A 10,241-nucleotide genomic window follows, 5' to 3' on the forward strand; every position below is an offset into this window, starting at 1 on the left:
AGTATATGTTTCTAATTGCGTATGAATATATATATGCATTATTCCAAAAAATTATATCTGTATTTTGGTAAAATTTTTTAGAACAATTTTACACTGTGAGAGATGGGAGAAAAAAAAATAATTCTCTGTTTATACAATCATGTGTTAATTATACCAGTACTACTTCTTAAACTTACTAAATACTTTGGTTCCCGAAAGTAAAATTAACACTGACTCACAAATTTATTATTTCGCTAAAATTTCTAAAAGAAATTAGAACAAGTTCTAAACTTTGTTTAAGTCGAACAAACTGTAGAATTTAAATCATCTGAGGTTTACCTACAATTATGGACTATAAATTAAGGCTCCGACTTCTGGAGTGCAGTTTAAGTTTTATATTTAAAACAATATACTAGGGTTCGAAATATTCAGCATTAGCGCCCTCTGTTGTACAACTTACAGATTACATCTACTTGTTAAAAATGAAAAAATAAAGTAAAACGAATATTAAGTTAGAAACAATTCATAAGTGAAGTATTCAGCTAGTTTAGGTTGTTGTTTTTATATCATCAGCAATGTTTCAAGTGACATATAAGAAATATCGTATTACAAGTATAGCAGTGATTGAAACTGGAAAAGTTATGCATTGTTGCATCAGAAGACTTTATCTTAAGCACTAAATTAATCACCAATACTTTAGAATGACAATAACTGATCAGTGATTGAACCTAAACCTCAGACCATGGGTGGAAAAGCTTCCAGTGTAGCTGGATATTACTAAAAACAGAACAATAAGTTACAAAGGAAAAGTTTGGTTTGGTTTGGTTTCTTTAGAATTTCGCGCAAAGCTACACGAGAGCTATCTGCGCTAGCCGTCCCTAATTTAGTAGTGTAAGACTAGAGGGAAGGCAGCTAGTCATCACCACCCACTGCCAACTCTTGGGCTACTCTTTTATCAACGAATAGTGGGATTGACCGTCACATTATAACGTCCCCATGGCTGAAAGAGGGAGCATATTTTGTGGGAGGGTGATTCGAACCCGCGACCCTCGGATTACGAGTCGAGTGCCTTAACTACCTAGCCATGCCGGGCCTATAAAGGAGAAGAAAAGGAAAGATAGTGGCAGTAAAAAAAATAAAAGGTGGAGAAAGTCATAAATAAGTAATAAAATGCCTTACTACTTCCTATATTGTGCTTATACAAGTTGTGAGGGAAAACTGTTCCAATTTTCAAAAAAAAAACTTAAATAATTAATAAAAACATTTTTGTATCAAAGAATTATGTAATAATAACCTGAAGATGGCCTAGGGAAGTCGAAACGTTCTTCTCTCCTTATCAGTAGAAGTGTTAATACCCATACGAGCCGTTCTGAGATACCTTTTTATTTCCTGTGGGTTTCTCGTCATCAAGATTAAAAATAAATTGTTTGCTGAAACAGGACCTAAAAGTATTTCGTTTGTTAAAGTAGGGTCTAATTTACTTTATTTAACAATAAAGTGTCTCAATAAGATACATTTTAAAATCCATAAAATATTGGTACATATATTAGTTATCCATAATGAATTTGTAATTATTTGTCATAAAATCGCTGAAATATTATTACTTATCTATAAAATGTAATCATTTATATTACAAAGTAAACTAAAACATTAGGCTTAGCTTAACACTCAAAAACTTGTATTTTATGGTTATCTTTAGAGTACTTGCTTGAATTCTTTCTGTGTCTGAAGTAATCCATCACGAAATCTTGTTTCATTCAAACGCTAGTGAAACGTCCGTGTGTTTAATAATGTCCATACGTACACATACAACACATCACTCTTGAACGGACTAATCCATCTTGAGAAAGAAACAATCTAAAGACTGAAATCATATTACTAACATGAAATTCACGAAGTCTATTTGTCAAGATGTGATAAAATATATGTAATACATGTATTAAACTTTACTCGTTAAGACATATATGTCTCAATTTTTAGAAATCTGACAAATGTCAGACACTTTGTAAAAAAAAAAAGGCTTTTGAACGAACGTGGCACCCGCCATTTTGTCTAATGTTTGTCTAAAGTCCACGTTACTTCTTCTTAGATTGTACAACATCATCTGTTCATGCAATAATATACTTGTAACTCCAATTCTTAATACGTTATTCCCCCCCCACTGATATGTCTGCGGACTTACAACGCTAGAAACCGTAGTTCCGATGCCCGTAATGAGCAGAGCGCAGATAGCGCATCGTGTGACTTTGTGCTTAACTTAAACGAATAAACTTAATACGATAATTGCATGACATAAGTATGTCTCACTTTCCTTTATCTTTATCTATAAATTGAGGTCAAAGTCTAACTCCATAGTAATCTAGCGGTATGTCTGCTGACTCACAACGCTAGAAACTGACTTTCGATACCAGTGGTAGGCAGAGCATAGATATCTCATTGTGTAGCTTTGTTTTTAACTAAAAACAAACAGCAGTCAAACTCTAATCAAAGTACCTAACAACCAATATACATACCAAAGTTATGGCATGTTTAGGGAAATGGGTGGTTTGATATTTGGGTTTTTATATTCAAATGTTTAAGGTTTTAAGATTAAACATGTAATGTTTTAAAAAATAATGCTAAATGTTCATAATTTTACTGATAAGTGTTTAAGATTTTAAAGTTAAGTGTTCAATGTGTGTGTGTTTTCTTATAGCAAAGCCATATCGGGCTAATGTTGAGCCCACCGAGTGGAATCGAACGCCTGATTTTAACGTTGTAAATCTGTGGACTTACCGCTGTACTAGCGGGGGGCGATGTTAAACGTTTCAGCTAACTGTATCTCTGAACAGCTGCTATGGGTGTTAACACATTTTATAGATAAGCATAGAACAACGTTTCGACCTTCCTAGGTCATCCCCAGGTTATTTCAAGTGGGTTTCTCGTCATCAGTTATTCAAAATTTTAAAACTAAGCGTTTGAATCTTAAATGCTAAATATATAGGATTTTAAAACTACATTTTATGACCCCAGAGCTAAGTTCTTATACAATAAAATACTGAATATTTAATAATGTACAACAGAATTTTTCATATAAACAGAGCATTGAGAATGGAATATTAAAGCAATTTTGGAATCTCACCAAGTTAGTTCGGGTCAGGTCACCATCTCCGGTCATGATCCTTCTGATGATCACGCAGTTTGACAACAGCGCTGCATTTTAGTTCTTGTTGCAAGAGGATCCGTCTAAATCTGCCACGTCCAAAGTATAACACATAAAGAAAATAGTTTCCCAGCATTCGTTTTAAGTCCGATCGCACAAAAATGTATAGGAACTTCATCCATAAATTTGACTGACGTCTATTTGGGTGTAGTGACACATAATAGGGCAAAATATAAAATTATTTTAACGAACGGCATTAGCTCTGAACGACCAACAACAGCTCAGGGAAGTCCGGTCCCATATACCTCCTTCTCGATAGCTATGGTCCTGAATATGCGACGGTTTAATGGATATTAAACCTTTCATTGTTTTTCTCAACACTTTTTAGATGGTCTTAGTACCTCATGTTCGTTTTTTTCTTTCTTTCTTTCTTCCAATGCCATGAAGTGTAAGGGATATTCCCATCCTGGAAATTCTAAACTTTCATTCTGAACACATCTTTATGATCTAAGGGTATGAACATTTTGCATCGGAAGTGTGTTACTTGCAATTCTCCGGAAGCATTTAAAGTTCGGTGCCATAATACTATCTAAGAAACGCCAAACAATGTTAAAGTGTAGTTCTAATACATTCCGTTCCAGTGGAACTTTATACTGGCTGCTAGCGTCACGTTCCTTGCTGCTTTGTACACTCAAGAAATACATAGTACTGAATGTAAAATATTCAGGATTTTGGATTTGAATCGTTGGGATTTTAGTTTCGAATATTTGATAATTATTGGAATCAATAAACTTACAAACAGAGCTCGATTTTTTATGTCAAACACTTCAGAATTTAAACCTTCAATCTTTTGAGTTTCTTGTACTGGTTTGTTTCAGAATTTAAACCTTCAATCTTTTGAATTTCTTGTACTGGTTTGTTTCAGAATTTAAACCTTCAATCTTTTGAATTTCTTGTACTGGTTTGTTTCGAATTTCCCACAAAACTACGCGAAGGCAATCTGAGATAACGTCAATAATTTAACAGTGAAAACCTAAAGGAAAGGCAGCTAGTCATCACCACCCACCGCCAACTCTTGGGCTATTTTTTTACCAATGAATAGTTGGATTGACCGTAATATTATAACGTCACCACGGTTGAAAGAGCGAGCATGTTTGGTGTGACAAATATTCGATCACGCGACTCTCAGATTGCGAATCAAGTGCTCTAACCACCTGTCCATACCGAATCGAATTCACTGTGTACAACACTATGTTACACAGATTTTGTTCCTGGATATTATGTGTTATTTCTTAATTGCTTATATTGTAAAAGTACATAAATTGGCCATTATTCCCTTCAAACTTTGCTTTCGTGAACTGGATAATGAAATTTAGAAATTAACCTATTTTCTACGTAAATTTGCACATTTTCATTTACATAAGGTCTGAATAAAACAACATATGAATCAAAATGTACATGTATTTATACTAAAGTTATACAAAAATGTTTAGAAGTGAGTAGTTTTTCGAGATTTGCGACTGTAATGTAAATCACTTTCTCGTATCAGCCACCAAATACAGTCTCGGCATTCGACTTTGTTAGACCAAGATCTCTGATCAAGTTATTGAGGTTTCTTTGGTTGGGGTAGTATGGGTTTCTCTCACCAGCTGCACCTCTGAAATTCTAATCTGGATCTTCAACGTTTACCTCCTCTTCTGATTTGCTGCTCTCTTCTGGCGGAGTTGGTACAGGGAGCTCAGAGCAGTGTGGTACTGGAGCGATGGATGATGGAAGGTCGGGATACATAAGAGCAGATACATTCTTGCCAGCCCGACGTTTGGAAGGGTCCACCATGCAGAAGTAACAATTGCTTGAGTGGTCAGTGGGTTCACTCCAAATTCTTGAAATAGCTAACTTCATGGCTCTCTCTTACCCTCTGTACCATCCTGCAAAACAGCAAAATAAAATTGTTATTATGAAGAATAAATTTATTTCATCCACAACTAATGTGTAAGAGGTTCATGCAAAATATTTTATATGTGATATTGTTTCTATACTATTGGAAATTAAAAAATATATTTAAATTTTAAAAGGTCTAAAATTTGTATAATATAAAATCTTACTATTCAAGCAAGCAAAAATTGTCCGTCTTACCTTCTAGAGTTTTTTTCAGTGCTCGCAAGGAAAACTGAGGTGCCCAGGGTTTGTCTTGATCCCTAACAGGCATGCTGAAATATGTCTTGTAGGCTTCATACATTTTAGCAGATGCTGTCACAGAGTACTTTTTCGCTCTTGTCTTGATAAGTTGGCTGCATACATAGCAAAATGCGTCTGGAGAATGCTTGCAGCTTCTTAATGCAATCTCTGATAAAATCAGATAGATCTATGTGTTCACTTAGACAGCTAGAACTAAACTGAAGTGGTGGTAAGCCACTGTATTCGTAAGTTCCAGAACATTCTAGAAAATTCTTGTAAGTTCTACAGCATTCTAGAAAGTTTTTGAAAATTCTTGAATCTACCTGCAATGTTATGGAAAATGGGTAAATTTGAAAATTTCATTACCCAGGTCACAAAAGCAAAGTTTGAAAAATATAGGTCTTTTCCATTTACTTTAGGCATAAGCAATTGGGAAATAACACGTTCTGCCAAGAAACAAGAAAACGTAAATTTTTATTACATGGTGTAGTTGAAATACTTGCAGTGTAAATATTTTGTTAATTTTTATGCTCTATAATGTAAATATGTATGTCATTATTATCTCTCTTCCAGTGTTAATCATGAATATCTTTCAAGAGTTTATTCTCAAAACACTCTTGAAAACTTTGATTGATTAATTATTAATTAAGTCCAAGAACGTTCATAGCACGTGAATTTTGTTTTTAATATGATTTAACCTCGTACAGAATTTCTGACGTATATACATCCACCATAAAGCTGTGGGGAGTTTCACGAGACATTTTCTCCAAAGTTATAATTTCGTTTTCTTTTCAGTAAATTAATTGATTTATCACAAGTATTCTACTTATCAAAACTTTTTCAGATATATTTAATCCTAAAGATTCTAACTGAATGGATTGTACGTTATTTACTATACCTTATAAAAATTTTGCCTGGATGAACGTTGAAAACTAACAACCTAAACAGCTTTTTTCACTAAAACACTGGCCCTCTTCGAACTAGCCCGACGTGGACAGATGTTCAAAGCACTCGACTGGTAATCCGAGGGGCATGGTTTCGAATTCCCGTTGCACCAAATATGCTCGCCCTCTCAGCCGTGGGAACGTTATAATGTGACAATGAATCCCACTATTCGTTGGTAAAAGAGCAGTCCAGGAGTTGGAGGTGGGTGGTGATGACTAGCTGCCTTCCCTCTTGTCTTACACTGCTAAATTAGGGACGGCTAGCACAGATAGCCCTCGAGTAGCTTTGTGCGAAATTCTAAAACAAACAAACAAACAAAGTACATGGGAAAAAAGCAATGTTTGAGCAAAAGAACAAAACATGGTTATCACAACTTTATAAAAACTGAATAAAAGAGTTACTTCTTAGAAAATAACAGAACATATTAAAAAATAAAAGTGTAGAATAAATGTTTGTTTTTATTTATCGTTTGTTTATTTTTTTGAAATCTGCGAAAAGTTACACGACGGCTATCTGCGCTAGCCGTTCCTGATTTAATAGTGTAAAACTAAAGGGAAGGCAGCTAGTCATCACCACCCACCGTCAACTCTTGCGCTACTGTTTTACTAAAAATAGTGGGATTGACCGTAACATTATAACGCCCCCACGGCTGAACGGGCGACTATGTTTGGTGTGACGTGGTATTTATTGTCAATGATGATATAACAAAGCTGTTGAACAAAGTTTTGTTGTATTTATTATCAGAGACGAAACCTTAAGCTGCCGAATAAATATTTGTTTTATTCTATTATTATTTTTACGAGTATTAATCAAACGTCTTACAAGTGAAACTTTCAAAGTAGGGAAATTTATTTCTTATCTTTCTCATTAAACGTGAAGCAGCCTCTTAGTGGAATTATTGTTGAAATATTACAGTTCGAAATGCGAGATGTTTCTCTGCTTTTTGTCTCTTTTGTGTATAATATCTCTATTTTTTTAGAATATTATAGATGATTCAGCAATTTGAAACATAAGTTTGTCTTCCTTTACTTTTTTATAACGTTCAGTTCGCTGCATATAACATATCTATTACACTTATTTTGATGCTAAATACGCCTAATGGGTCGAGTATCGTGTGCCTATCTACGAACTTAGTTTTGTTAAAGTTTCTCTTTTTTGATACATATCATGATGCTCATTGTTATAGGGCTGTAGACACATGGATATGTGTATCAAACTTTCTCGAACAGTATCCATTTTAGATAAGAGACGCATGTAATAACATGCAAACTCTTTAATGTCGAAAGCTATAAAAACGTTTTGCACTTTTTATCACCGAAATTTCAAAAGCTATAAAAACACAGCCTTTTAATTAATATACATTAGACTTTGAATACGTATCGATAATTCTGTAGACGGTATTCTAAGAGTTATATTTAGTAGTTTTTTAAATAAAAAACAATAAATAATATACACAACACTCAACGAATCTCGCGATATGCTATATTGACTGACACGTTGTCGATAAACGGAATAATTTTTACAGACAGTACCGAGACTGTCTTTAGGTCTCTGTACACGAGTACCTCACAGTTGCCCCCCAGTGGCTCAGTGTTATGTCTGTGGACTTACAATGCTAAAAACCGCGTTTCGATACCCGAGGTAGGCAGAGCGCAGATAGTTCCTTGTGTAGCTTTGTGCTTAATTCAAAATAACAACAACATCTAACAGTTAGAGCTTTGTAATTTCTTTGTTGTTTTATTTGTTGTTGGGTTGTTTTTCTAGGAACTAGTCGAAAACGTGAATACATGCCACAATTTTTAGATGAAGTCCACGCGCCATGATACCCCAACAGGTCTGTATGTGAACGCAGTGTGAAGAATTTTGAAATTCATTGGCAGACTTTGAAACTGTTAGTTAAAAGTAAAATAAGATTAGGCAAAACTGTTCATCATAAAAATGTGGAAGAGGAATCGTCAAAAATGTTCAGAAACTAATTAATAAGTACTATAGATATGGTGTCAAAATAGTGATTTGAAGTTTGAGAAAATAATGTAGACACTATTTCCATCCAACCTTGTGTTTGCTAGTTTTAAAGTCCCTAATTGTAGGCTTGAAAATATAATACTTGCTTTTTTAATCAACTTATTTCGGTAATTTTCTGACGATCCCTGTTCTCTCTCTTTAAATTAACAGTTTTTTTACTAGTCTTGTTTCTAAAGTTGTTTATGTCCATTTATAGAGAATAAATTTCAAGCTAAATACATGCATAAGCGTTCAACTGAATGTTACAAAATTTATAACAATTCACTGCTGCATTGGTGCGTATTGTTTTTCTTCCCTCCCAAAAAAACAAATTAAACTTATTCGAAATAAGTGACAGCTGTACAACAACGAATAAACACTTTTACTGGTACGCAACTACGAATAAAATATGTACAGCCGAAGATATTACGTACAATGATTTTATAGTACGATTATAATAGGGATTTGTAGTTGTGTTTCTTTACTGTTTTCCGAGCCCTATTTGTGGATATTAAATTTTCAATTTTTAATTATCTTGTGTGTTGGCTTTTTTATACCCAGTAATGAGTAAATATATGCCTAAAATAAGACACAACCACACTAAGCACACATAATATGTTACCAGTAGAAAAGTAGCATTTTGGAATAAAACAAATACCTCTAAAACATGGACTTAAATAAAGCCTCGTGTCTTTTAAAGTAATTATTTACTGAGTCAGAAGGCTTTATGCCTAAGGTTTTATTTAAACACGCGTTTCAAACACGTCGAGTACAAAATCAGCTGCTCAATAAAAACTAATCAACTTTCAAGTTATTCATGGGCATTTGCAACGTTTCAACTTAAATATATTTCTAGATTTTGGTGCAAAATATCTGGCCAATTTTGCTGTAGGCTTATGAAAAAATACTAATATTAACAAATGGGCAAATTTTGAATTTGTTTAACAATCGTGAAGCCAGATATTTTGCTTATTGTATATATATATATCATCAATGCTTGGGTGGTTTTTAATTATCGAAATGCCCCCCGCTAGTACAGCGGTATGTCTCCGGATTTACAACGCTAAAATCAGGGGTTCGGTTTCCCTCGGTGGGCTGAGCAGATAGCCCGATGTGGCTTTGCTATAAGAAAAAAAACACACACACAATTATCGAAAAGAAATGTTCTAAATGTTGTTTCCAGAATAAGTATATTTTCCAAGGTAATTCTCCCCCCCCCAAATGTTCTATTAGAGTTTTGAGCAAATTAATTCCTGTGCGATCTGTGTTATGAACCACTATGGTGGCTCATAAGAGAAATTGAAACAAAAATTACGTTATTAAATATAATTTTATGACTTTCTCATTTCTAACGACAAAGCATCTTATGTACATAAAATAATAATTTTTTTGTGATTATAAAAGTGACATTATAGAACATATTTGTGTATTTTATCGTAGAAAAGATACGTGGGGCTATCTGCCGTGTCCACCGAGAGAATAGAACCACCTGATATTAACAGTGTAAATCAGGGGAACTAGGGCTTAGAATATCAGTTCTATTTGTGCATCTTGTTTATTACCACATATCGTTTGTTTGGTAATCGAGCCTCAGAGTAAACATTTTGAATACCTTTGTAAAATATATTTTAAAAAATCTCTAGCTACACGTGATACTGTAGACCAAGTAATAATGTTTTTATTCTTACTGATCCCTAATATTTCATAACCTTTAGAGGCAAAGATAAAGGTAATAAGTATTTTCAATAGTTATTATGAAATTATTTATGAGCTCTGACAGAGGTCTTATTTGTTTTTTGTCACTCTCAAATTTACACTGTGAGCTCTCTTTGCTGTTTCCACTGAGAATAATCGAATCCTTTATTATAGCGATATAAACCCTCAAGCTTACCAATGAGCCACCAAGAGAAAAAAACAAAACAAGTAGTCTTTTTTTGAACAGATAAATAGATTTCCTTGATCTATATCATACCAATAAATAATTCAAAATCTC

Source organism: Tachypleus tridentatus, chromosome 10, assembly GCF_004210375.1.
Source record: "Tachypleus tridentatus isolate NWPU-2018 chromosome 10, ASM421037v1, whole genome shotgun sequence".
Taxonomy (NCBI): Eukaryota; Metazoa; Arthropoda; class Merostomata; order Xiphosura; family Limulidae; genus Tachypleus; species Tachypleus tridentatus.